The sequence below is a fragment of the Mauremys reevesii genome, linkage group 13 (genome assembly GCF_016161935.1).
Source record: "Mauremys reevesii isolate NIE-2019 linkage group 13, ASM1616193v1, whole genome shotgun sequence".
Taxonomy (NCBI): Eukaryota; Metazoa; Chordata; order Testudines; family Geoemydidae; genus Mauremys; species Mauremys reevesii.
In genome coordinates, this window is record NC_052635.1 from 36,762,501 (window position 1) to 36,790,251 (window position 27,751).

A 27,751-nucleotide genomic window follows, 5' to 3' on the forward strand; every position below is an offset into this window, starting at 1 on the left:
CAGCTGCACTGCGTGCCTTACAGCAGCAAGTCTTTAGCAACACAGCTGTGCTGCTGTAAGCCACGCAGTGTAGACATAGCCTTAAATTTTACTGGAATAAATACTTTAGTTAGGGGGTCTGACTTTTTAGAAAAATAGTAATACCACACAGTAAACATAGTGTGGACACATTTGTACCAGTATAGTTATTCCCTTTCCAGTGCAAGAATAGTTATACTGGTGTAAGCACTATAATACTGATGTAATTGTGTCCACACTAATGGGGTTCTACTTCTTTAACTATACCACCATAGTTAAAGTGGTGCAACTCTTATGCTTGACAAGTCCTTAATAATGTATTCCAGTTATAATCAGTTCCTTTTATTTATTCATCTATTTTAAAAGAAGACATTCCTCCTCCTGAATGAAAGGGATGGGTAGGAAGGGACAGGACTATACAGAAACCTGGATTTGGTGTCCTTTTTTCAGCATTAAAAAATAATAAATAAAAGGACAACCCCAAATGACAGCAGCTGGCCATAACTGATACTTTCCGCTTAAGAAAATCTCACGACTGTTAAAAGTCAAAAAAAGTGAAGTGCTTTGGTAGAGCTGCATGGTTGGGACTCTTGAATGTTGTCTACCTGCAGTATTTTATACTCACCAAAAACTGAAGTGACAATTCGGAATGCTCTGTGATTAATAGACAGAAGAAGCTCAAGGGTTTGGTAGGAACATTGGAAAGTGACCGCAAGCTAAAACAGGCAGCCTGTGTAAGGGGATCCTCAGATGGCTCCACACATGCACACAAGCCTCTGCCCCCATATGGGCAGGGGCATGTCAGGGAGGTGGTGGAATCTCCATCCTTAGAGGTTTTTAAGGCCCGGCTTGACAAAGCCCTGGCTGGGATGATTTAGTTGGTGTTGGTCCTGCTTTGAGCAGGGGTTTGGACTAGATGACCTCCTGAGGTCCCTTCCAACCCTGAGATTCTATGATTCTATGTTGGTAATGCACTCTGGCAATCCAGTCCCTAGGGGACCATTCCATCTTCACCCCATGAAGAGCCTTTAAGGATATGTGTACACTTGAGCTGGAGGGAATAATTTCCGGTTCAAGCAGACATGCCAATGCTAGCTTTTATAAAGCTAGCAGGCTAAACACAGAAATGTAGCTGCAGTGGAAGGATCTAGCCACTCGGGTACATCCCTAGGATCTGAGACAGGATTGTACTCAGGGAGGGAGCCCCTCACACCACTATGGCTAAGCTTGTATTTTTATCATGCCAGCTTGATCAGAACTAATGCAGGTGTGTCTATTCAAGCTGGAATTTACATCTCTAACTTTAGTGTGGACATACTATAAGTAGTTCTGGAGGCTAGTTTGAACCCCAGCCAACTCCAATATCAGGGGAGGCAGAAAGGGGCTTTAAAGTCATTTTCCCTCCTGTACACTAGTTTCTAGTTGTAGCTGAGGATTTAGCCCATTCTATGTTTATCCATATTAAATTATATTAGCTTGTTATCTTCCTTATTCTTGTAGTTTGCTAAGCTTCACCCAGTTATTGTACATTGTTCATTTTTCTGGCAGCATTTCGCAATTTGAAAGGTGTCTCTCTGCTGGAAGTGGTGATTAGTTGGTTTGCAGCATTTCTGATTGATTTATATTTAATTGACTTTGATATTGACCAACCATGTCCCAGTTTTGACAGATAGACATACAGCTATTGATTTTATAATCAATGCAACCTTACGAAGTCTCTGAACCATTATGAATCAGATTAACATGGCATCTATACTACAAAATAAGCATCAAATGTTAATTTTAGGAGTTATAAATTACTAAATTAAACTGATTGCCTTGAGTAAACCATGGCAACTACTGTTTTCTTAAAATCCATTTCTTAGAGAATTTCTGCAGCTCTGTGTGAAGTACAATCATAATCATGTTTTAAATTTGAAATTTCTTCTCAGCGTATCTTTGAATGTACTTTATAAAAATTGCCACTAGTAATACAAACACTTTACTAAGTTCCATTATTAACTGCAGACAGAGATCTTATGTGTTCCTTCCAGAGGCAGTGAATTAAACTGCTATCAAAATACAATAAGTGTTCTTGAGTTATAGCTTCAGTTTCTAAGTTAGTTTTGTACATATTAAACTTGCAGCAAATATTTTCTGGTAAAACAGAGGGAGAATGAAAATGTAGATTTTAAAACAATGTGTATGTATTGCAATTGATTCTTCTTGTTTGATGGTCACAGTGCTGTGCATAGGAAGAAATTAGAATGCAAGAAATTGTCTGCTAACTTTCTGGTAGAAAACCTGGAAATATCTGGTGTCTAGGAAAACTAGACAAATACAAAGTAGATATTCACCCACAAAAGCTCATGATCCAATATGTCTGTTAGTCTATAAGGACTCTTTGCTGCTTTTACAGATCCAGACGAACACGGCTACCCCTCTGATACTAGACAAATAGTGACTTTTCCAATCAAGTATCAGAGGATGCAAGCAGTAAGAAGTGGGTATTCAGCTCATGCTGCTGTTAGTCTATAAGGTGCCACAGGACTCTTTGCTTTTTCCAATCAAGTTTTTCTGATTGAAAGAAGAGTGTGAAATTTACATAGAGGAAAATATATATAGAGAAAACTATTGATACCCCTTTCTTGATATACTTGAAAATGGGACCATTCGCAACATTTGATGACATTTTTTGCCTGAAAATGAGCCTCTGAGGAAACAGTAGTTCTGAACCTTGATGTTCTAAATTGTCATATCGCAGCTGAAAGCAAAATCTAGCCAGTGTTTTCAACAGTATTTCTAAGCAGCATCTTCCTATGTGTAGATTGTTGTTAGGATACAGTAGTAAAGCAAATGGATTTCAGAGATTGAAGAAAACCTTGAAAATGCCCCGACAAATTTTATATTGTGATTAAGATGAACAGCATCTTAATGGACATTTCTGTATTATTCAATGATTTTGTGTGTCTATAAGAAGTATCTTTTACCTTCTGGGAAGCCCTCTACACATGGGAAAAACCATGTTCCCATCCCTTCTCATAATTCAGATCCACCTAAAGACTTGTTTCTTCCATAAGGTCCACAAATGCAATAAAAGAAATATTACCTAATCGAGGTAGAAAATTATCTCTAAACTGACTCCTTCCTTTGGGTCTCCCAGGTGCATCTTGTTCTCCTCCAGCATGACTGTCTTGTAGAGTGCAAACTCTTAGAAGCAGAGACTGATTTGTACGTGTGTCTTGTACAATGAGCATGCTGTCAGAGCTTGAATAAAAATAAGTATCCATCCATGTCCATCCGTCTGTCCTCTAACGCCCTATCTCATGTATGATTTGAAAACCCAAATGCCTAAAACTAAGTAACTGAAAAGTTCCCCCCAACCTCCATATTTCACTTTGATAGAGTTTGTCATTAGGGGGATCTTTTCTATCTTTATGGAACACATTACTGGAACACATTACTGTTAGGGCTGCATCTGTCCTGCCTCTTGATGGATTCAGTGACAATGATATACTACTGCAGCTAGATGTTCTGAAAGTGCAGTCTGGGGAGGATAGCCTATCCTCAGCACGACAAGGAAAGAATGACTCCACTAAGTCCCTTTTAGGAGGATGAGAATACATCCCTAACTGTATGAGATTTCTAAAGAGCCAGCCCTCCATCCCCCACCCCAGGAATTTGTAGGTACTTGCTAATTTGGTTGGGAACATGAGCAATTTTCATTCAAAGTATAAATTACTAATAACAAATAAAGATTATGTAGCAAATGCCCCACCAGAATAATTCTTTTTAAAGCCATATTTTCATGTGGTTGCTTTAACTATAAGCTTTTCCTACGGTACCTGTCATGATGTGTATGCTCGATAAGAGTGGTAAACTTAGGATAAATGGGGGAGTTGGGGAGACGCACCTAACAGAGTATTTCAATACCATCGACCCAATTATGATTGGAGTGTACACTTTAGAATAATTCCAGGTAGAATTACTTGCCTTTGTATCCTCTGCGGCCATCACCCTGCATCTAACATTAGGAGCTTGCGCCACTTTGCTGACATGGCTTTTACACCAGTGTAGCACTACCTATTTCAAGGGACTTCTAGATTCACACTACTGTAAGCACCAGAAACAGGTCCAGTTTGAGAAGGCAGCTCCTAATAGCCAATAAATATTGCATATGGCAAAGTAATTTTTTCTATGTTTGTTTGCATATCTAGGCCCAAAACCATGGGTGATATGTGAGAGCATGTACTGCAAGTGTTTAAAGGAAGCTATGTTAATGTAATTTTCACAACAAGAGGCAGGAAGAGAGGACTGTATCAGCAAAAGCAGCTAACAGGGTGACTTAATATGTTTTTATTAAATTTAAGTATTAAAATAATTAAAATTATATAGCCCAATATTCCTATTTTAACTTACACCTTTGTTCACCTTTCAGTCAATAGTTGAGTCCCATTCTGCTCTAAGTTAAATATGAGCTAATTCCTTTGATTTCAGTGGAGTTATTCATGGTTTACACCAAACGCATAACTGAATTTGCTCTGTTGTCTGTAAATTGGAGTCCTGAGACCAGATCCTAAGTTGATGTAAATTGGCCCAGCTCCAGTTAAATCAAGGGTGCGTGCTATGCAAGTTAGTTGATTTACATCAACTGATGATCTGGCCCTTAGACTTATTTGTTCCTCCTTACTACTGTGAAACTTAAAATGTCTTACAACATGGAACAGTACCCCTAGAAACAAAATAATAATGATCTTATTCAAAAGCTAATATTTAAAATACCTATCTGTCTGTCTTAGGATTTTCTATAGCACCCCTCATATAATATCTAAGTAATTTTAAACTTTGAACAGATATTCTTTTCAATTTCAGGAAATATAAATTGGTCTCTAACAACTAGATAACTGTTGCCACTTACACAAATGCTATTTACAACAACAAAAACAACAACAACAAATAAACTAGGAGTTAGGTTGGGAAACTCAGAAGGCAGAATTATTCAGAGGCCCATGGATAAATTAATTTCCTGATGTGTGACATATGGTTGGTATTTGGAAGTCAAGCAAGGTCAAATAACTTCATCTCAGCCAATCTCTAAAACAAAAACACCTAATTAACATTAAATGAAAGTTCTCATAGCAATATGCAATGAACTTCTCAGCACTCAAGAAGGCATGCAGAATGCAAACAGCAATATGTCAGCACAGATATGGTAGCTCTAAGATGTCGTCTACTGTAGGTAAACCAAGCAAATGTAACACTCTGTCAGAGTAGTCATCCATCACCTTAGCCAAATGCCTTTTCTACCTGTACGGTAAAGAAGATCTTGTGCTGCCCATAATATTTGTCATCTTTCCAGTTTCAAAGTGGGCTGCAAATTGCTTATTTAAAAAGAATGAAAAAAGTTCTAACAGCAAAGTACAATCCATTTTTAAAAAGTTGGGTGATTTGTAAGAGGTCAAGAGGTGACATAAACACAAATAGTGGTGTGTCATTCTATTCAGCTTCCTGCTATATATTTTGCATGCCATCATTTCACTTATAAAGCTTTCAGAGAAGGTTGCAATTATGCTAATAATGTCAGTGACAAACCATTACAGAGCTATTTACTATACATTTGATTGTGGCTGTTGGGGCTAGCTACGCATTTTACTTTCGCCATCAAAATAATTATGCTGCTGAGCGTCCCTTTGAGTAATAACAGCCTTTTAAATAATCATAGAACCTGGCCTGTACTGTTTGTCCGAACAGGCCTTGGGAGGCATAATCACCCAATCCTAGTAAGGACCCAGCCCTGTACTGGTACAGAATAAGAATTTGAAATGTGTCACTTTACCTGATTGCAAAACTCTTGTTTCAGAACAGATATGGTGCAGATGGGAAGCAGCATGTTTAGTAGCTGGTGCAAAAACCAGGAGTTAGGCCTCCTTGGGCTCTATGCCCAGCTGTACCACTGATCCACTTGTGAAAGCCATTTAAACCCATAATGTCTCAATATGCACATCTGTAATTTGGGTACAGTAGTCCCTACTTTCCAGGGTGTTGTGGGGCTTAAATAATTGATATCCATGAGGCACTTAGATATCTTTGGATGAAAAGTGCTGCATATTAACATGAGTTTTCTATGTAATGTTTATAATTATTTTATTTATTAATGTTGTATGAATGGAACAGCCTTTGTCTAATTTCAAAACCAGAACATTATCTGCAGCCTTTTTGTTATACATCAAGCTTGCTCCACAAGACATTTTCAATTCCATTGCACAGTCACTTGGATTTTTAAATAAATCCTCTTTTGGACATGCTCACACTCTTTCTGTGTTCGCTTTTTATAAACATTAATTCAATCAAGTCTGACTGACACAATTGTTTGCGAGGAGCAAATTTCAAAATTGGATGTATAAGTATTAGTGAAAACCAAATTTTTTAGAGCTGGTCAAAACATTTTTCTTCTGCAGAAATTTTTGACTCTTTGCCAAAATAAACAAAAAACTGAAAGTTTTAGGATTTATGACTTTTTTATGAAAAGTTAACATTTTCCATGGAAAAGAGGAACATTTCTGTGAAAAATTTTATTTAGTCAAAAAACAAAAACAAAAAAACAACAACCCAGTTTTGATGAAAATATTTTACCAGCTCTACAAATTTTACAATTTCATACCTGACTCTTTGCATCAGAAATGCATGCACACTCATAAATTCAGTAAGCAGTAACAATGCCATCTGACTTATCTGAATAATCGCAATGAACCAGTGTCAACACAGGGTCATATCTGCCAATGACTATTAATTAGATTAAAAATTCCATTAATTTTACAAAACCCCTATGTTCAGAATTTATTCAAAGTCTCCTGAGATAATCAGATAATTGAAGTTGTAGTAAATTGGCACTGATTACTAAATTAATTTGTGAAACAATTTTAAATAACACACACATTAGATATAATCACAATCTGATTATGGATATTACAGAACCAGAAAAAAAGAGATTACATTCATTGGATAAATTATTCATTGTGAATCGTTTGCTCAGCACTGTTACTAACGCCAAGGGAGATCATGTACTGTACTGCAACAGCGATGAAGTGGAGAGAATGAGAGCACACTCCTTCAATTTATAATGAGAAGTATTGTAGGACTTCACATTTTACTGACACCAATGTTTGCAGAGACCAAATTTCAAAGTTGCATGTGCTTTGTATCAAGTGTCGTGGACAATTCCTGGAAAGAAACTTCAGTACATGAAAGGCAGCAGGAGAGAGAGTGGCAGAATGGGGAGAAAATCAGAGCTGGGTCTAGCAACTATACAAACGTAAGACTTTTGTTCCTCTGCCATTGATTCCTCTATAGACATGGACAGTCACATAACCTCTATGTTCTAATAAGAATATAAAAATGAAATATGTAATATTGATAAATGTTTGATACAGTTGTTAACTTGTCTAAGAAAGAAAGCAAGAAAGCCAACTAGACTTGACAGAGAGACAGACCTGCAAATATGAAGGCTGCGTTTCGTCTGACTAATATTTTAAAGGAAGCCATTTGGGGATTTCTTTCAGCTTTTTCAAATAAAGTGTCCCCCCTACCCTTTGCTCGGCAGGGGTGACATTTAATTGGACTGGCAGAGGATCCTAAAGGGGAGGAGGAAAGGAGGCTGTTCTGGGGTCTTCCCTCCACCCAGAATGCATGTGAATATCGTGCCTGGGAGGGAAGGTGAGGCGGTAGAGTAAGAGAGGTTTCCTGGCTTCTCCTTGCTGCCATTGGCTAGGCTGTGGAGAGGAAAGGGAAGTTGATTGCCTTCTGTGCCCCTCCCCTTCCTGTTTGTGAAGCCATTCTGCTGCAGTTTCTGCTCCACTCTCCCTGCCCTACATGTAGTTTGTGGGTCTGACCAATTGCCAGTTTTGGGGGATCAGGAAGGAATTTCTCCGTCAGAACAACACTGGCAAGGTGTCCAATGGCAAACATAGTGCCTGCCTTCAGAAAAAGGAAATAGGGAGGACCTGAGGAGCAGTCAGCCTAACTTTGATACCTGGAAAGATACTGGAACAAATTATGAAACAATGAATTTGTAAGCACTTAGAGGAGAATAGGATGATGAGTAATAGCCAACATGGACTCGTCAAGAACAAATCATGCCAAACCAACCTCATTTCCTTCTTTGACAGTGTTAATGGTTGCGTGGATGCGGGGGAAGCAGTAGACGTGGTTTATCTTGATTTTAGTAAAATTTTGACATTGTCCCATATGACATTCTCATAAGGAAAACCAGGGAAATGTGGTCTATGTGGAATTACTATGAAGTGGGTGCACAACCAGTTGAAAAGTTATCAGTGCTTTGCTGTCAAACTTGGAGGACGTGTCTAGTGGGGTTCCACAGGGGTCGGTTCTGGATGACTTGGATAACAGGGGAGACTGCTTATAAAATTTGCAGATGAGACTAAGCTGGGAGTGGTTGCACTGTGGAGGACAGGATAAGAATTCAAAATGACCTTGATAAAGTAGAGACTTGGTCTGAAATCAAGACAATGAAATTCAGTAAAGAAAAGTGCTAAGTATTTCACCTAGGCAGGAACAATCAATTGCATAAATACAAAATGAGGAATAACTGGCTAGGCAGTAGTACAACAGAGAAGTATCTGGGTGTTATAGTGGATCACAAATTGAATATGAGCTAACAATGTGATGCAGTTGCAAAAGAGGCTAATAGCATTTGGGGTTTATTAACAGGAGTGTCAGATGTAAGACAAAGGAGGTAATAGTTGCACTTTGCTTGTCACTGGTGAAGCCTCAGGTGGAGTATGGTGTCCAGTTCTGGGCACCATCCTGGACAAAATGGAGACAATCAAGTAGACAGCAACATAGAGGTTTAGAAAAACTGACCTACGAAGACAAGACAAGAAGTAATTGGGTTAATCTGCTGCAAAGGATATTTAGTTTAGAAATAACTTTCTAAGTATTAAGATGGGTAAGTACCAAAATAGGTTACTGAGAGAGGTTTTAAGAATAGCATATACAAGCACCTGTTAGGGATGGTGTAGGTATACTTGAACCTGCCTCAGAGCAGGAGGATGGACTATCAGGGGTTCTCACAACAATTTTTTTCATGGCCTCAGAATGCAGCCACAAACTCTTTCTGGTGGCCGCTCTGACAATTTTTCCTAAAATAATTAACTTTAGGAAAAACAAACAAATATTCACATATACATGTCAAATCACTGTAATTTATTTATGTAGGGTTTGTTTGTTTGGTTTATTTTGTTTTGTTTTGTTTTTCTTAAGAGTCAATAATAAAAATATTCTTTAGTGGACCTAAACAGAATAGAAACACAAATAAGGTGGTTTGCACATTCTTGTCTTTTTGTTTTTGTTGTTGTTGTTTCTTTTGGGTTTTTTGGTTGCTTTTTTTAAAAAAAGACTTGCTAGCTAGTAAGTCTACTGCTGCAAAAGGTAATAATTGTATGTTTGTTAATATCACTTTTCACAGCAGACTGACTACTAGCTAGCTGGGAGGCTGTAAAAAGTGATATTAACAAACATACAAATATCAATTTTCACAGCCGACTTACTGAACCCTGCCAAGCCGACAAATTAAGCCCTGGATGGGGAGGGCCAGGGACAATGCGGGGAGAGAGTGAGTCAAGGGCTGGCACCCACCACTGCAGCTAGAGTCCAGGGCCAAAGCCCCAAGACCTTGACCGGAACCTGCCGTCCACCACCCAGGGCTGAAGCCTGAAACCTGAGCTTCACCTCCCCCGAGAAGGTGGGGAACTCACTGTCTGCTTACTCCTCTGGTGGTTGTGACTCCAGAGTGGGACAGGGCCTAACACCTGCTGGTGGCCCCAGGGGAAGGTCCATGGCTTTACACTTCTCCCCTGCCCGGCAGTTACTGCCTAGGAGGCTGTGGCCACAAGAAAAGCCCCTGACGGCCACAGTGGCCACGTTTGAGAAATGCTGGATTAGATGACCTCTTGAGGTCCCTTCCAGCCCTACATTTCTATGATTCATTTCCATGGTTCTGAATGCCTAGTTTTACATTAATAAATGAGTAAGGACAGGATTAAAAGCTGTACCTTTATAAGTGAGTTTACAATTTCATCACAACTGGCAATCGGGGTCCAGTGCAAGTGAGAGGCTCAAAGGATATGTCTACACAGCATAAAAAAACCATGGTTGATCTGGGTCAGCTGACTTGAGCTCATGGGGCTTGGGCTCCAGGACTGAAAAATCACTGGGTAGCTGTTCGGGCTCAGACTGGAACCTGAGATCTGTGACCCTCTGAGGGTGGAGGCTGAAGCAGAACTGCAAGACTTAATAATAAATTCAGACAACCTTGAATTAATCTCAGCTGACAAGAAATCTATGATTAATATGTCTATTTCCTTAACAAAAAAATGGTATTTTATGGTCCAAGATACAAATTCACTATAAATTCTGTCACAGGATTTTAATATTGAGGGTTTCAGCCACTTTGATAGTCATTCAATAGTTTATTTTGGAAAGCTGGCAGACTATAACAGTTGTGTGATGAGATTAATGATTCATATAGAATCTGAGAGGAATGAATATCCCGCCTTCCCTTTTAGAATCTTGATTTAGCGTGTGGATCAGTGAAGGTTCCGAGATAAAAGAATTAGGCTGTCAAAGCAGCAATAATATCTCTTTTCTTTTACTCTCTGCTTGTGGCCGTTATCTACAGCTGGTTGGATAATAATAATCAAAGAACTGATTGGATGAGTTCTGTGACTTTTCCAAGAAAGTTGTTAAACAATATTTGTTAAAGTTATTCACTCAGCTACAGAGATGTGCTGATAATTCAACAAATATTTTCATGAATAATTTACTCATTGGACTGAATAACTTTTTAAAAAAGAATGTGTTGAATAATTTAGTCAAAATATCCCAATCAGCTGTGCTAGTACCCTTTAACTTGCTTGACCAAGAGGACATATAGGGTATATCTACACTGCAGCTGGGCGCATGCCTTCCGGCCTGGGTAGAAGACATGCATTAGTTCTGCCCAACAGAGTCCATTAAAAATTGTGCTATGGGCATTGTGGCACTGGTGTCATAGGCTAGATGCCTGAACATAGACCCAGAGGTTGGGTGGCTTGCATTTGGGTGGCTAGCTCGATGCCAGCTGCCCATGCTGCAACAGCTACACTGCTATTTTTAGCAAACTAACTCTGCTCAAGCTACCATGTGTCTGTCTAGTCGGGATGGGAGGCATACTCACAGCTGCAGTGTAGACATACCCCTAGGTTCTCATTTATAAATTCATTAGCTATATAACGGCTTGCCTAATTTGCATGTGTAATTACTACAGTTGCACATGCCAGCTGGGTAATTATGTCTGCAAATGTCCACTTATGGTCACTTCTCGGCTCAGTTACCCAATTTGCATGTAGCACCACATTATTTATATAGGCAGACTTGGTGCTCAGTTGTGCATGCATTATATAGGAACAATAGCACCTCTAATATGTTTTCAAATTAAGTCCATGTTATACATCAGATTTTTAGAAATACCATATCCCTGATGGTGGGAAGATTTATATCCCAGAGTCTTCTGCTGTCTCAACAAAAAGGTATCAAGAGTTAAAATTACTAAAAAAGTTATGTCAATTTAATACTTTAAAATTATTGGGCAAAATTTTCCTCTCAGATCCTATATTGTGTTCTCTCTTTACATGCACATAACTCACACCAATGTCAGAATAAATCTCCCTCATTTGTTAGATTATGTACCACCTTTGAGCAATGGCTCAGAGCAGGACATGTCTCTTCTACTAGTGTTGCATTCTTGAGTGGCCAATATTCACTGCACCGATGTCCAGTTTGTACTCTCTTTACTTGCATGCTCATTAGCTTACTTAAACTATAGCTGTTCTGTGATGTTATGTCATTTTCCCCTTAACTGTACCAAGTGCCTTATGATTTACAATCAGTTTTTAACAGTGGTCCCAGTCAATGGCACTTCAAGTCACTTTAATTTGTAGTCCCTTATAAACCTTTTGGCTACAGGCTTCCTAATACAGGGTTTCTGGGGGAAGGGGGTTGCCTCCCTTTCTGATTTATTTAGTAAACCAAGGACACATTTCATACATACATATTTTTCATACAAAACTGTATACAATGTAAATACATATGGCATAAATAGAGATGAAATGTGGTATAACTATAATTCATATGCAGGTGCTAGTAACGTTCATCAGTAGGGCTGAAGTATTTATGACTATGAAAAGATCTGTCTGTAATGTAAAGGGAATTGGGGAATATCTCTTTCAATAGTTTTGGAGCCCTCTACAAGGGCCTCCTGGTCTTCTCTTGAAGACCCCAGTTCCTAACAGAGCGGTTGTGAGTGTGTATAATATATAATATGCTGTATAGCACCAAGGCTTGTATTTAGACTTGACAGAATTCTTTTTTTTAATAATTTCAACACACAATATCACTGTTAATTTTTAATCATTTTTTCTATTTTTATCAATTTAAATTTTCACAGTTGCAGGAAATTATGGAGAGGCCAGACAATAATTATTGCAGTAGTCAATGAAATTCAAAAAGTTGACATTCAATAGCTGTTCAAACACAAATTGTAAGCATCACATGTAAAAATATAGTGTAAATATTCATAAATCAAACTCTAATAAGTTCTCAAGCAGGACTTTTCTTATATTGTCTAACTGTAAATTTCTATTATTATTGGTAGAAATATGTTTTCATTGTTTTCTATGTGTAGGGTGAAATTGACATTTACCAATAAAAATCTAATCCTTCCAAACCTAAATATAGTTAGCAAACACAGTGTTTGGAACCCAACTATCTCTGTTGTGGTTTCTTCATATTATTAATGTTGTGTAGAGAGGATAGACACACTATCTCTCCATTCTAAAATGCTCCCATAATGTGAGGACAAGGCTCACTTGATTTTGATTTCTCTTAAATTAAAAGGATCTTCTAGATCAAACTAAAAAGGGTCATTAAGAAAACTCCAAACCACCACAATTCCAAATGAAAACACTGGTCTGGTTTTGCACAAAAGTTTTCCAAACTTTTCACCTAAATATTGAGGGAAACAGGTGTAGCAACTTCCCTTTCTTTACTGGTAAAACCAAAACATATTTTAAACATACCAAGTGATACCACATAGTAACCAGGTCCCCCAACATGGTAGTTTTAATTCTATATCTGGGACCTACTGGCCTGATTTTTCCAAGGTATTTAGATACCTAAAGATGCAGATAGGCACCTAGTGGGATTTTTTTAAATGCCAGTGTTTGGGGTCAATGAGCCATTTGCCCCCACTCTGGTCAGCCCTCCGAACCTGGCCACTTGCCCTCAATCTGACCTGGTTCCCTCCCAGTTGGTCCCTAGCTCAGTTTTAGTGGGAATCGGGATTTTTTGATCTTCTGATTTTCATCAAAATCAAAATAGGGTTCTGACCAGAGTGTGGAGGGGGCAAGAGACACAGCCATAGTGGGAGCAGAAGGCCACTTGGGTGTACAGTTTGGCCTATGTGAACAATGAGGTGCACAACCCTCCAGTACTATTACACATTCTGTAATGTGACTCACATTAGTGCGGGAAACGATGTATCCCAGGATGGAACATATAATGTAGTAGTCATCTAATTTGTTATACGCGAGACACACAACATGACAACAGACAGCAGGCTCATTGAGTTCTGGGACAGTCACTAGAAGTTCCTGTGTATTCTTTTCAGGCAGCTGAGATGATAGATCAGTGCAAAAATCTTCATCCATGTCACTTGGTGAGCCTTCAAAATCAAAAGGAATAGTGATGCTTTCCACTTCTGCAGAATGTTTCATTCTGGTATCTCATAGTGCTTTATGGGCATCGCTTATTTAAGCTTGGCAACACTCTTTCAGGTACATAAATATTATTAACCCTGTTTTGCTTATAAGCAGGCCTAGGTACATAGAGGTTAAGTGACTTACCTCAGGTCACACAGTGAGTGAGTGGTAGACATGAGAATGGCACCTAGGAGTTCTAATTTGGCATTCTTTGCTTTATACAGTTGCCTAATCCCTTTCTTTCTAGTGCTGTGTGTATGGAATCCTTTCATTTCAGTCAGTACTTCCTTCCCACTGCTTAAAGATATTGGGCCAGATTCTCATTGATGTAGTTCTATTGAAGTTTAAGTCCATAGCCTCTAAGGATAGAACAAGAAGCAAAGGTGAACAAGTTTTCTCCCTCCTCCTTATGACACCCTTTTATATACCTGATAGCAGTTTTCAGGTATCTAAAAGGGTTTCATAAGGAGGAGGGAGAAAACTTGTTCACCTTAGCCTCTAAGGACGGAACAAGAAGCAATGGGCTTAAACTGCAGCAAGAGAGGTTTAGGTTGGACATTAGGAAAATGTTCCTAACTGTCAGGGTGGTTAAACACTGGAATAAATTGCCTGGGGAGGTTGTGAAATCTCCATCTCTGGAGATATTTAAGAGTAGGTTAGATAAACCTACTCTTATAGTAGGATATATCCAGGATGGTCTAGACAGTATTTGGTCCTGCCATGAGGGCAAGGGACTGGACTCGATGACCTCTCGAGGTCCCTTCCAGTCCTCAAATCTGTGAATCTATGAATCCATAAGTAAGTCTGGGACAGATTTTTAAGGTATTTAGGTGCCTAAAGATGAAGAGGTTTGATCAAAAGGGAGTACAATTTCACCCTGAAGAAAGACTAGTTTTGAAAACCCTTCAGCTATGTACATACAATATTCAGGAAAGTAACCAGGCGTCAGATTTTGTGCTGTGTCTCATAGAAGCCCAGCAAGGAACTGTCTCAGCCCACTGGGGGCAGGGGGTTTAAACCACTGTTGTTCCCTCCAAATCTTGGCCTGTTCCACAGCCCCTGACATACTTTAGACAGCCCGGGGTGGGAGGGGGGTGTCTGTCTAAATTACAACAGCCATCTGGGGCTGCCTCTGGGTGGCGGCAGCCCTCTCCAGATCACTGTGTACTGCAGCCCTGGCACTGCCTCCCCGTTCTCCCCCTCAGCCCCACTCCCTGTACTGGGGCTTGTGAGGGGGTCCTCAGAAGGCAGCTGGGCCTGTGCTGGAGGAATCACCTCCCTGCCAGAACTTGGTTTATAGAGTCCATTTATATAAGTCTGACCCTCTTCCCCATCACAAAGGAGCTGGAGAAAGCATGGCAATCACACCCTGCTACATATTTTGTTGATGAAATTTGTGTATTTAAGGTTTTATTCTTGAGGTATTTGCACCCTGTTTCTTTAACATTTGAGTAATGTTTATATTTCAAAATGGTGAGGGGTATAACTCAGTCACGGAACTGATACCAGGCAAATATTCTCATTCCAAGAATGCGAGGTGCAGTTCGCTGGTAGCTTGTCAGAGTGAGTCAGGAAGAATGATACTAGTTGAAAGATCATGTGAAAACAAATTGCTCATGCCTGCTGCCCTAGACCCAAGGTTAATTACTGCAATATAAAACAAACTGAGGGAAAATGTTGTGTACAGGTCTCCTCAATTAGCCTATAGTCTGAAAAAGGAGTAAGTAAGCAGGAGACTGCATTGTCTCTTATACCATAAGCATTTCAGAGAGGAGTGTAAGGAGGGAATGTGAAATAGGATTCCAAAGCAGAAAGGAAAAGGAGATGTTAAGTTAAACAGAGAGGGGAGAAAATACTGCAGTGTAGAGAGAAGGGGAACGGTAAACAGCACAGGAACAATTTTTACAGCACAGCCTTTGCTTTTGTGTACAAATTTGCATTTTTGAGCACTGGCACATGTTGGTGAGCTTTGTGTGTATAAATTCACCTGCCAGCAATATTTAAAAAAATGCAGGTGCAAGCGCATAATAGAAAATACTTTTTCGCACAACATATCATTAGACTGTGGGACTCACTGCCACAGGAAGTCATTTTGGCCAGGACCTGAGTGGAATTCAAAAAAGGAGTTGCTCATTTTTATGAATACCAAGACTATCCAGAGTTATCATGATGATAAAAAAAGATTTTGGAAGGGATATCAAACCTCAAATTTCAGGGGTTAAGCCTATCTCTGAGAGATCAGGGTGAGACACAGGGCATGTCTACACAGCCATACAGTTTGGACTATGTGGAGTGAAAAGCAGTGCATACCAAAGTGCTGTGCTGTAATTAAAATAGGAGATATACCTATCTCCTAGAACTGGAAGGGACCTTGAAAGGTCATTGAGTCCAGTCCCCTGCCTTCACTAGCAGGACCAATTTTTTGCCTCAGATTCCTAAGTGGCCCCCTCAAGGATTGAACTCACAACTCTGGGTTTAGCAGGCCAATGCTCAAACCACTGAGCTATCCCTCCCCCCATGTGGATGTTGTGGGCACAAACTTAAAGGTCCCAGAGGATTCTGGACTACGTTAGTATGAACTGAGGTGCACACCGCTATTCATACCCCCTTACTCTGGACTGTGGGGCAGTGTGGACATTCCCATAATGTAAGAGCTAAATTATGTGACATCTGCCTACTGCAGAGTTCTTACACCTTTCTCTGAAGCATCTTGTGCTGGCCGTTGTCAGAGATACTGGACTAGAAGAACTTCAGGTGTGATCCAGTATGGCAATTCTGATGTTCCAATATATGTGCACAATTAAAGGATTGGTTGTGTTCCCATTGAAAATATGGTCTCTATATATTTCAGGGGTGTAAGTACATTTCTATACCTTCTCTGCAGTCTACTAAGAGATATCATCTCCTGTACTTTGATTACCCACACAGCTACAGTGTATGCACTTTTCTCATTTTTGAGCATTGCAGTAACTGAGGCTGAAAATAAGGATAACATACTTAGCTGCCTGCAGCACAGGATTCAAGAGAGAAGAAGTGATTATATCTGTTATTGTCAGTATGACTCAACTGACAGCAATATTGCTTCTAAACAAGTAGTTTGTGGGTTCCCATCCCACATCACAACTGACACTGCAGTACAGAATTGGGGGTTGGTTCTAAGAGAAAGAAAGAGAGAAAGGTTCATTGAGGATGACAAACGTGTTCATGATTCCATCATTAGTTAGAGGATGGGTCTCTTTCTTCCTTAACTGAAGATGATTAGTGCCCCAGACAGTTGTTGTTCTTCATTCATCTATTTAGTCATTTCATTATTTCCTTCCTCTTTATTTGGTGGTATTGTTATTTATTTATTCTGTTTCCTAGTCTTCAGTTCAGTACCGAGCTCTCTGACTACCTTGGATGAAGGACACTGGTTGAGAGAAAGAGAAAGAAGACTAGGAAATAAATGGATGAATCTTATTTTCCTTTTTAAGCATAATTCCATCATAACCACAAACTTTGCCGATCTCTATATGTAGCCGTCTGGTAACCATCACTATACTGGCATTTTCAGATAACTACTGCTAAACATGTAGGTCCATTTTAAAAATGGGCTCCTAAATACATATTAAGTGCCTAAATAAATGGCCTGATTTTTGAAAGTAAGATATCGGGGGCTGCTGGCTGCTAAGGGCATAGCACTTTTGAAAATCAGGCTACTTAGGTACATAGGAGCCCAGCGTTAGGCATCCATTTAAAAAAAGAGAGTTCGCAGCTGTACAATAAGACATTTTGTGATGAACAGGGGTGCACCATTGGCATTATAGCTTCATAAAATCAAAACTGTGCAGCGTGCCAATCTACATTTTAGGCTTTGCAATGTCAAAGTGTTATACTCGGTTTAATAACTTAAAAAAAATCCAGCAATGTCACTTCAGAGTTTTTCACTTTTGATCCTAATTATTTTGTCAGCATCAAGAATTTGCATATTTGGATATGATGTGATTGCTGAATGTTAGCCCAAAATGTGCCTGTCTCAGTACCAACATGATCACTGTGGCATGTCAGTCAAAATACCAAGCACATTGTACTGAACTTGTGAATCAGAATAAGGAAGATGTTAAAACGGGCCCAATCCTGCAAACCCACATTCACTTGAAACAAATGTGCTTACTCGAGGAGCACCATAGAAGTCTTGCTGGATCAGAACCTCAGCATGAAGTAAAAGCACATGGATGATTTACTAAACACCTCAAGACTTAGGCTGCTACCTTCAACCTTGGAATATTAGTTTTCCAGAGTGACCACTACATGAATGCTTACAGAGGCTAAGCTTTCCCAGGTACATATAGTTTTATCTCCAGAGAGATCCCACAGGAGTAATCACATGTGTTGAATCAAACAATCCACCAGTTGTCTCCACTCCTTTACACAAAATCAAATGGGACCATTTGTCTGCAAGAAGACAGCTTAGATGTGACAGGTGACATGTCTGATATCTTTAGTTATTATCGTCCACCCATCCACCAGGATACCACACATTTTTCTCTCTTCACTGTTGTTCATGAGCCACTCAACTATGTCCAAAAGAGAAGGGCCACATTCTCTTATGATATTAGGAGCATCAAACCTATGGATTTTTTTAAAAAAAATATTTAACACTCTCTGGATGCTCTTCTTGCTGTGGTGCCTGTCTCACTGGTGGTCTGTCTCACTACTGGTGGATTGGCACTATTCAAAAAGCTGTGAAGGCAGCCAGGGGGAAGCTTTGTCTCCAGAACTCCAAATAATGGTGCAGCATTAGGACAGAGGGACTACTGTTGGTGGAAGTAGAGAGATCCCAGAACTTCACTGGGGGATCACAGACTTCTTCACTGCTTCTGCAATAAGACACTAGGTGGAACTGTTCAGACTGTATGCTCTTTCGCGCGGGACCTGCCTTGATGTGTTTGTACAGAATCTAGCAGAATGAGTCTCTGATGCTGGATGGGGCCTCTACACATTACTGTAATGCAAATCATAAGGGAACAAACAAGGGTCTGAGCCTGTTTTCCTAACTCACTCAAACTTCTACTGAACTCAATGGCAATATTAAAAAATGAAGATCGTAGGACCAGGCCTTAAGACTTGCTGGATGTATTTAGTGTTGACATATCTCATGGCATCACAGGAGGCAGCAAGGGTCAGCACTGAGGGGCAGAGGCTGCTGGTGAAGAGAGTAGGGCTGGTCAGGAAATGATGTTTTCTCTCTAAAAAACATTAATGAATGGAAAGAATTATTTAAAAAAAATATGTTTTTGTTGCTTTGAAGTGTTTTGGGTTTGTAAATAAATAAAGAAGAATCAGCTTTTGGTTTTTGCGAAGAAAACCTGAATATTTTCAATGGAAATGGTTTTGTTTTCTGGAAACATCCATTTGGTCGAAAATCCATTGTCCATTCAAAAAAAGTTTGGGTGGAAAATTGACCAAAAGGACTGAAAAGTGACCAGTGCTAGCAGAGGGAGAGAGGGAGAGGAAGCATGGGGGAGCATAGAAAGAAAGAAAGAAGAGATGGCTAGCAGGACATTTCATTCCTTATCAGAATCATGGTTGTACAAGCATTAAAGAAAGTAAAGTTCACATTAGTTTTAGTCCCTTTCCTTTACCTTATGCAGCTGGCTGAGTTTGTGTTTTAGCTTGTTTGTAGTGAGAATCCAGGAGTTGTACAGAGCTACTCGGTGCCATGCATTTTCCCCAAAGTGTCAGAGTCATGGAGAAAAAAAATTGAGTAGAGTTTTATAGAGTTTCACCTGTCATGGAAGAATAAAACATGGGCTGGGAAATCCTCGATTTGATTGAGTTTTGCTGAAACTTCTGCTTAGCTCAGTCATTTCTTTCAAGCTATTAACTTGTCATGTATACTTGCCACTAAACAAGGCTTCATCTGCCAATCCCTGCTTGATTTACTATGTGGTGATTCCTTGTTTCAGGAGTAGTTTCAGGAGTAGTACATATTTTGTTGAAAGAAATGACTGCTATTTTGCACTCTATTTCCCAGCAGCTTTTATTTGCCTGGCTTCTTTCTTTCTCTGGTAAGGCAAGCTAACAAAGACTGAGCAGTGGAAGGTAAACAGACTCTGAAAAAGTGTGACACAGAAAACAATGCTGCATTGCTGAGGATGTCAGCAAAACACCCTGCTTGATAATGGGAGACATAGAACCAAACCATTGTTGTTCTTGAGCAAGAACACAACAAGAGGGACAGAATGGAGGGGCTGCTAGCATTGTTGGTGATTCTGTACACCCCAAAAGGGACATACTTGGGCAGGGTGGGAGTATGGGCATACCCGTGCACTTGCTGGCATCAGGAGTCTTATGCTCAAGGAAGAGCGAGCTGCACCTATTTAAACTTGTAGTAGTGTTGCTTCTGGAAGCAGTACACCTGACCTTGCCCTACTCTAAGCAGACATAAATGATTCTAAACCCAATAGACTCTGGTGCTGTCCCTCTGCGCCCTCTCCATGCGGACAATGGAGCTGAAATTAAAAGTCCAAACCTGTAAAGAACTCAGGAATTCCCATTTGAGCAGAGAGATTTCCAACTCTGCCAACCTCACAAGTCAGAGGCAAAGCTAATTAATATCACTGTCCTGTAGACTCTCCCTAGTGAATCTCTCTCCTCTTCAAATTAACCTTAAATGAAGCGAGAAACATATTCTGCAGATGGATCATTAGTGGTGATATGTGGCACGCAGGACTTTGATATTGTATTTCCTAGCAATTTCAGTAGGACTTACCAAAGCCGCAGCACAGAAAGAAAGATTAAGCCATTGGCACCAACATCTACTCTGCAGCACACTCAGAGATTGAACCAGAGCCATATCTTTTGTTTCCCTTCACAGTAGAGTCACTGAAACATCCACTGGCTCTTCCATATCTATAGACATACATCTTTCACAACAAAAGAATGGCGGGGAGAATTAAAGATGAGGTTTCTGTATTAACTCTAAATGTTTCTTGCTTTCTTGCAGTGCAGTCCTTAGTTTAACACACATTTTTCAAGTCTGAAATTCCTTGCTTGAAAACAGCATATAACAAGCAAGTGCAAAAAACGTCAACAAGTTGCTGAAGTGGATCAGGGTGTATCATACACCAACGAGCAGGACAGGTTTGCTGAGGTTCACAATACTCTTTTTTGCACCTGGGTTACACTTTCAAGAGAATATTCTGAATGCACATGGGCTGAACTATGTTTATTTTGGATGGAGATGGTGCAAAACCCAAAGTTATCAAACTTAAATATATCTCCTACTTTCAGTTCTAAATTGGCTGTGAAAGGGTTAATCACTGTGAGTGCTCTTGCTTGAAGAGGACAAATGTTTTACCCCCTAGTTTGAAAAAGGATGTATGCCAACCTCAAAATATACTGAAATAAAATCACTATAAATGTTGATTTTCCCCCACAGGTTTTTGTTAATATAAGTTAAAGTATATAAGCCAACCCTTTCATTTATGAAGTGGATAGTAAAGGGTTATATTAGGTTTTGGAAATATATGCTGTATTTTGATGTATGACTGTTATATCATTGGCCTCCCCCCTTCTTATACCAATACATTTAATTAGTTACAGTTAGGGCTGGCTAAAAAACCAAAATTCTGTTTCATAAAAAATTCTGAAGTCCCAAAATTTTTCTTTCTTTCTTATGTGGAATGAAATGAGACCCTTTGGATGTTTTTTGTGAAAAAATATGAGAGAGAAAGTAAGTCACCGTCTCCTCCCTTTCCCCCATACATGCCAATAGACTAGTAGTCTGGGCACTTATCTAGGCTGTGGGAGTGTCCAGTTCAAGTCCCTGCTCTGCTTGATACAGAAGTAAGTCTTTCTCTGGTCTTGACCAGAAATTGTATCCTGGCCCAGTGAAACCTTCCCAGTGACACTTTTGTCAAAATGAGTTATTTCCACAGAAAGTCTTGGTTTGACTAATTTGCATTTTCTGATGCAAAAAAGGAACATAAATAAAATCCCAGCTTTAGTTACAGTGTAACATGTAGTTACCATTGTTCTTAGGCAATCTTTTGTCTTAAGAAATGTACTTCTCCGCCACTCCCAAAGAAGAGTTAATTTCAATCCTGATGTTGTCAGATATGATGTCACTGGTGTGCCGTGGAATTGCACCATCTTATCAAATGGCTGAATATATTTTATAAATACAATTCTGTTCCACCTTTATTTAAATATGACCTGTTAAGAAACTCATTTTTGTTGCTCACATGCATAGTTGCTTGAGGCAGGTTGCACTATCATTAACTAGTTACTTTATCAATTGATGTTTGTTAATTACAGCAAAGCTGAACACTTTCAGATCTGATGCTGCACTTTGTGGCTTGCACCCATTGCTAATTTCCTGAGTCTTGTAAAGATGTAAAAAGCAAGCCACAGACCATCAGATGGGATTTTTCTGCTCCCGTTTAGGTTTGTACATGCAGTGGCCAGTTTTTCTACAGCTCCCATTGAATACAATAGAGAATCCTCCACACTGAAAACTGTGGGAAGTGGGGGTACTGAGAACTTTTGAAAGGACACCTACTTAATTACCTGAGGCCCCAGTCCTGCACGGGGGGGGGGGGTGAAGGGGAGTATGCGAGTCCATCACTCTGTCCATGCACTTCACAATGCAGAATTGAGATGTACGTGGGAATTGCTGAGTGCTGTGCTTCTTTGAAAACCTGTTCAGATATTATTGTTGCTAATTAGTATTGCTGCTTTGAAATAACTTTTGAGTTTATATTAACTTTTGCCAATGAAAAAGTGTCACTCAGAATGAATGTAAAATGGCCCTTTCTGCTGCCTGCCACCTATGTCATCTGTTTGGATTTTACTCGTGCTCTCAGAAGCATCCAAAGTAGTGCATAAACATATCTACACCCATGAGAAAGCCAGAACATGACTAAGGTTTTTTGCTGATGTCAAGAAAAGTGAAACACTTGTTGATTTTTTTAATTAGTAAAAGGAGAGTTTGGCAAGTGAGGAATATCCATTTCACCACAAAAAGCTTCTGTATGGCAAGAATTTCCAAATGAAAATTTGGATCTCATTCCAAAATGGAATTTTCTTCCTTTTCTTGCAGACAAACATCAGTGGCAGGAGGTAGAAATGGAGAAAGAACCTTGCAACCAAGGGGGAGGCAAAAGTAATATGTCACAAACTGAAAGCAAAGATATACCCGGAGGAAAGAGGAAAAAACAAAAGCAGTTCACAGAAGGGAAAGACAAATAGCAAGCCACAGAGAGAGACTGATACTTGCATACACCAGACTGCCCATAGAGTTGCACTAGCACTTTTAAAATATCAAAACCAGATGTTTCTTTTTGAGAAGTGAGTTAATGTGGGCACTCAGCAGTATCCCTCCCAGGTGCTGGAACAGTATGGAGCATGGTATTTCAGAGGTAATTACTGCTGAGTATTCTGTTCAGCCAACGCACTTGTCAGAGAGAAGATCTATGTTTAACACAGACAAGAGAGATGTGGTGGTAGGACCTTGAGGAGATTTTCAGTCCCCACAGGGACATTTGTAAGCCACCAGCCCCTTTGATTTATCAGAACTATGAAAAATTAGTCACTAAAAGTACCCTAACTATCACAAAAGATATATGCAAACCACAAATTTAAAATCAAAGCAATCAAGGAGAAGTATTTTCTTTAATCAGTCTGTGACAAAGGAAGAAAAAGGTTTGTACTCACAGCAAGGTAGGCAGTGACATGGTTAAACTTCTCCATTGGGATGAGATATAGAGATCCTGCTCCACCCATTTTCTGTGCATGGGATTGCATTCAAGGGTACATGGACATTCATTTACACCAGTATGATGTGAGTGTAAAGCTGGTGCTACCAAACCAAAACATTGGGTCTCAGTTTCCATAGGTGTGAATGCTACTTTCATTGGTGAAAATGACTGAACACAGAACTCACACAGGAAAGCAGCAAAGAAGTGGGTATTCACCCACTTCTTGAATCCGAAGAAGTGGGTATTCACCCACGAAAGCTCATGCTGCAAAACGTCTGTTAGTCTATAAGGTGCCACAGGATTCTTTGCTGCTTCTACAGAACCAGACTAACACGGCTACCCCTCTGATACTTCACACAGGAAATGGTACAATGGTGAGTAAACACTTTTCACAAACTAATCACTCTATATCTGACCTATTAGTCCTCATCCTCAAAGGAAAACTGCGCAACATTTTCAAAAGACAAGCCTGGGAACTTAATTTCATTACTTTGCTAAACACTAAAAATCATAGACTGAACAGAGACACTGGATTTATGGCTTATTACAACAATCTGTAAGGACTTGTCTTCACAATAGCTGTGTAGCCGCACCGGTGCAGCTTTAGTGAAGAGACACCATTACACTACCCATTAGCATAGTTAATCCATCTCCCAAGAGAAGGTAGCAATGTCGATGGGAGACGCTCTTGCATCAACATAGCACTGTCTACACGGGGTTTAGGTTGATATAACAATTGAGTTGGAATAGGATTACATGTCTCTGTCTGACTATGTTTGAATTCTTTATACATTTCCCTCCTGTCTTGCCTCCATGCAATTCCTGGCATGTCCTGATTGCTCAGTTTGTCCTCTGAAGTGAATTTGTGGCTTCCTGTTCCCCCACAACAGCTGAGACCTTCAGAGCTTAGATGAAGGATATTTGCCAGATGCCACAGTACTTCAGAAGAGGTATCATGGCAGTGCAGAGAAAATCCTACAGCTTAGCTAAACCCAAAGGAGTCATATATATACAACAAATTCTTTGAAAATATTTAATAAGCAATTAAAAAATTCTTAAAATTTAAGGATCTAACAGCATGCATCAGTCCACATCAGTCTCCCAAAGCTATAGTTATACTTCATATTAAAAAATGATAATAGGATCCTTAGTCAGTGTGGTCTAATGTTTAGAGCAAGAGTCTGGATGTTCTGAGATCTGCATTCTTCCTTACTCTGCAGTGGCTTATTATTTGACCTTGGATAGGTCAATAAACCTCTTTATACTTCAATATCCCTGTGACACTCCACACCCCATAGTAATCATAGTGGCATGATTATAATGTAATTATGATCTAATTATGATGCACCTTGTACAGAATGCGTCATGTGAGGTGTCATTGGAAAAGTTATGATTTGCTGAATACGATTATCCTATTTGGTATGCATGTATCATTTTTGTATCTGGAATTATGAATATTGACTATGTATCTGTATTTCAAATGTGGTTGCACCTGGGTGACACCCACTAGGCAAGATGCCTCCAGTCTAGACAGCTGATTGTGAAGGGGCTGTTCAAGATAATGGGCCATTAAGGGAAACAATAGGCCTTAGGAGAAGCTTAGCCCCCCACCTTGTGAGCCTTCCTGGGAACGCTTCAGCCAGCCTAGGAATAATGGCTGCTGTGACTTAGGAAGGCATGCAAGGGCATGTGACTAGACCACATGACACTGAACTCCATTTTGGTACCAGTATTTTTTCACAAACTGGGCTGGGAAGTTAGCTTGGAACAAAGGGTTCCCACCATATAGAGAAATGATGTGGTGGGGAGTGACATAATCTCATGGTCTCACTCCCCGCACAAGAGAACACCTGGTAACATCTGAGGAACAAAGACTGAACTGGGGGAAGTGCTGGTCCCAGGCTAAAGGGATTCCTAGCCTGTGTATGGAAACTTGGTGGATTGCTTGAGATATTGCTGATTCAAATCCTGTCTAGTGTATTAGGTTTAGTTTGCGTTTTTGGTTAATTTCCTAGGTAATCTGCTTTGATCAGTTGGCTATCACTTAAAATCTATCTTTCTGTAGTTAATAAACTGGTTTTATGTTTTATCTTAACCAGTGGGGTTTTGAATGAAGTGTCTGGAAAAATCTCAGCTCAGTTAACAAGGTCGCTGGTGTGCATTGTCCTCTCCACATGGAGGGAGAGGTGAACTGGGTAATAAATTCATACTGGTTGGGTTTTTGACCAGGGCAGGACGGTACAGCTCTGGGATCCTAGGCTAGGGAGCTGGGGTTATTTTGGCTGTGGCCTCTCTATTGTTGGTTCATGCAGTGGCTGACCAGAACCTGCATACATGCAACTGGAGCTGGGTGTGTCCCTGCCTGTGTGAGTGTAGAACTGGGAGAAGTCTGCATCTTGTCACAGCAGCACAGTGAGAGAGGAAACCCAGGCTGGTGAGTCAGAGGGCTCAGTGGTACCCCAGTTCCCAGTTGCACCCCGGGGGTACAACCCATCACAATCCCCTTCTCAGACTGATAATAATGCAATGTTACTTATCACTGGTGTATTTTAAGGCCTCGTTAAATTGTTTGAAGTTATTGGACAGTGGTGTGCGAGTCTTCATTTGGAATTTTGATTTATTTTATTCTGCCCCTTGTTTTGGACATTCCATTCCACATAGACTCTTATCTCATGCTCATCACTATAGTATCTGAACACCTACCAATAATGTATTATGTGACTACACATTTGTTATGTGTTGTTTGGTCTCTCATTCTGTCCCTGGGAGAGAAGCATATGTAGGGTAGTGTCTTGTTTTGGTAGGGTTATTTTCTGTGTTTTTAAATATACATCTGGCTGTGTCATTATCTTAGAGAAGGCGAGGTCAAAAAAATGTACCTTGCAGTGGGAGCGGAAGGTGGTGACATTTTCTTATAGTTATGCATGATTTTCTGTACCTTTATTAAACTGAGTCAAATGCCCATATCTTGGAATCAGCCATGTGGCCAGTGCTAAATTCAGCTTTTTTATTCCTAGCAGATAACAGTCCAAATAACCCACAAAATTCAGATTTATTTAATAATCACAAACAGTTTAGCTTATGAATATTTCATACTGCCTCATTTCCACTAAGAATGTAGTCATGCTGAATGTCTATATCATCAGATTATGCAGCAAACAATGGGAAACATATGTTCTATGTGCTTTTTTTAACAATTTGATGAAGGAAGAACACCTGGCAGAGTTAGAAATGGTATAAGAAAGAACTGCTTTCTTTTGTTATTCGAGCTCTTGGAATGAAATCTTAAGTAGCTAAGATGTAACCCAAACTACAGTAATTTTGAACTTTGGTAGAAGATAAAAAAGGTTTTAAAGTGTTTTTTTATGACATGAAAAAGTGTTTATTTTTTCAACTAACTATATAAGTTCATTAAAGTCTTCCTAGGTATAAATGGGTAACATTCAGAACCGTAGACAAAGCTAGCATATTTAAAACAAAGACATCTATCAATACTTTCTGTTCAGTGCTAATCAAACCATTTAAAGCAAGGACTTGTACTTCATAACAAATTAGTTTTCTTGTCATATTTTGCAGAATTCTGCACCACTAAGACATGTAGGGAAAGCTCACCTTCAGTTTCATCAGAGTAGCTAATTGCATTATGTGACCAAGGACACAAGGATTATTAATTCCCAATATAGAATTTTGATAATAGATATTATGCAGCATCAGCAATGATTCCATATCTAAAGCTGAATTAAGTTTTTCACTTAAATCAGAGATTCAGTCTTTTTTGCTATGGACGAGGATCCAACATATATCCTCAAAGTTACAGTGCTTACTCTTTGAGTACAGGTTTCAGAGTAGCAGCCGTGTTAGTCTGTATCCGCAAAAAGAACAGGAGTACTTGTGGCACCTTAGAGACTAACAAATTTATTTGAGCATAAGCTTTCGTGGGCTACAGCCCACTTCATCAGATGCATGCAGTGGAAAATAGAGTAGGGGCATATATATATACACAGAGAGCATGAAACAATGTGTGTTACCATACATACTGTAAGGAGAGTCATCAGTTAAGGTGAGCTATTATCAGCAGGAGAGAAAAATAACTGTTTGTAGTGGTAATGAAAATGGCCCATTTCCAGCAATTGACAAGGAGATGTGAGGAACTGTACGGGGGGGAAATAAGCATGGGGAAATAGTTTTACTTTGTGT

The 27,751-nt window shown here is 39.6% G+C and overlaps 2 long non-coding RNA genes across 3 annotated transcripts in view; one reads left to right on the forward strand and one right to left on the reverse strand.

Annotated features, from left to right (window-relative positions):
• The window catches only part of LOC120379722, a 373,098-nt gene that overhangs the window by 201,641 nt on the left and 143,706 nt on the right, over positions 1-27,751 (forward strand). The window lies entirely within an intron of this gene.
• LOC120379724 lies at positions 10,167-19,573 on the reverse strand. 2 transcript variants are annotated; one of them, XR_005587554.1, is made up of 3 exons: positions 19,436-19,573; positions 13,572-13,774; positions 10,167-10,296 (listed from the first exon to the last, which is right to left on the reverse strand). It is a non-coding gene; the product is annotated as an uncharacterized LOC120379724 (long non-coding RNA). The 2 variants fall into 2 exon arrangements; XR_005587553.1 differs by having other exon boundaries at positions 10,232-10,304.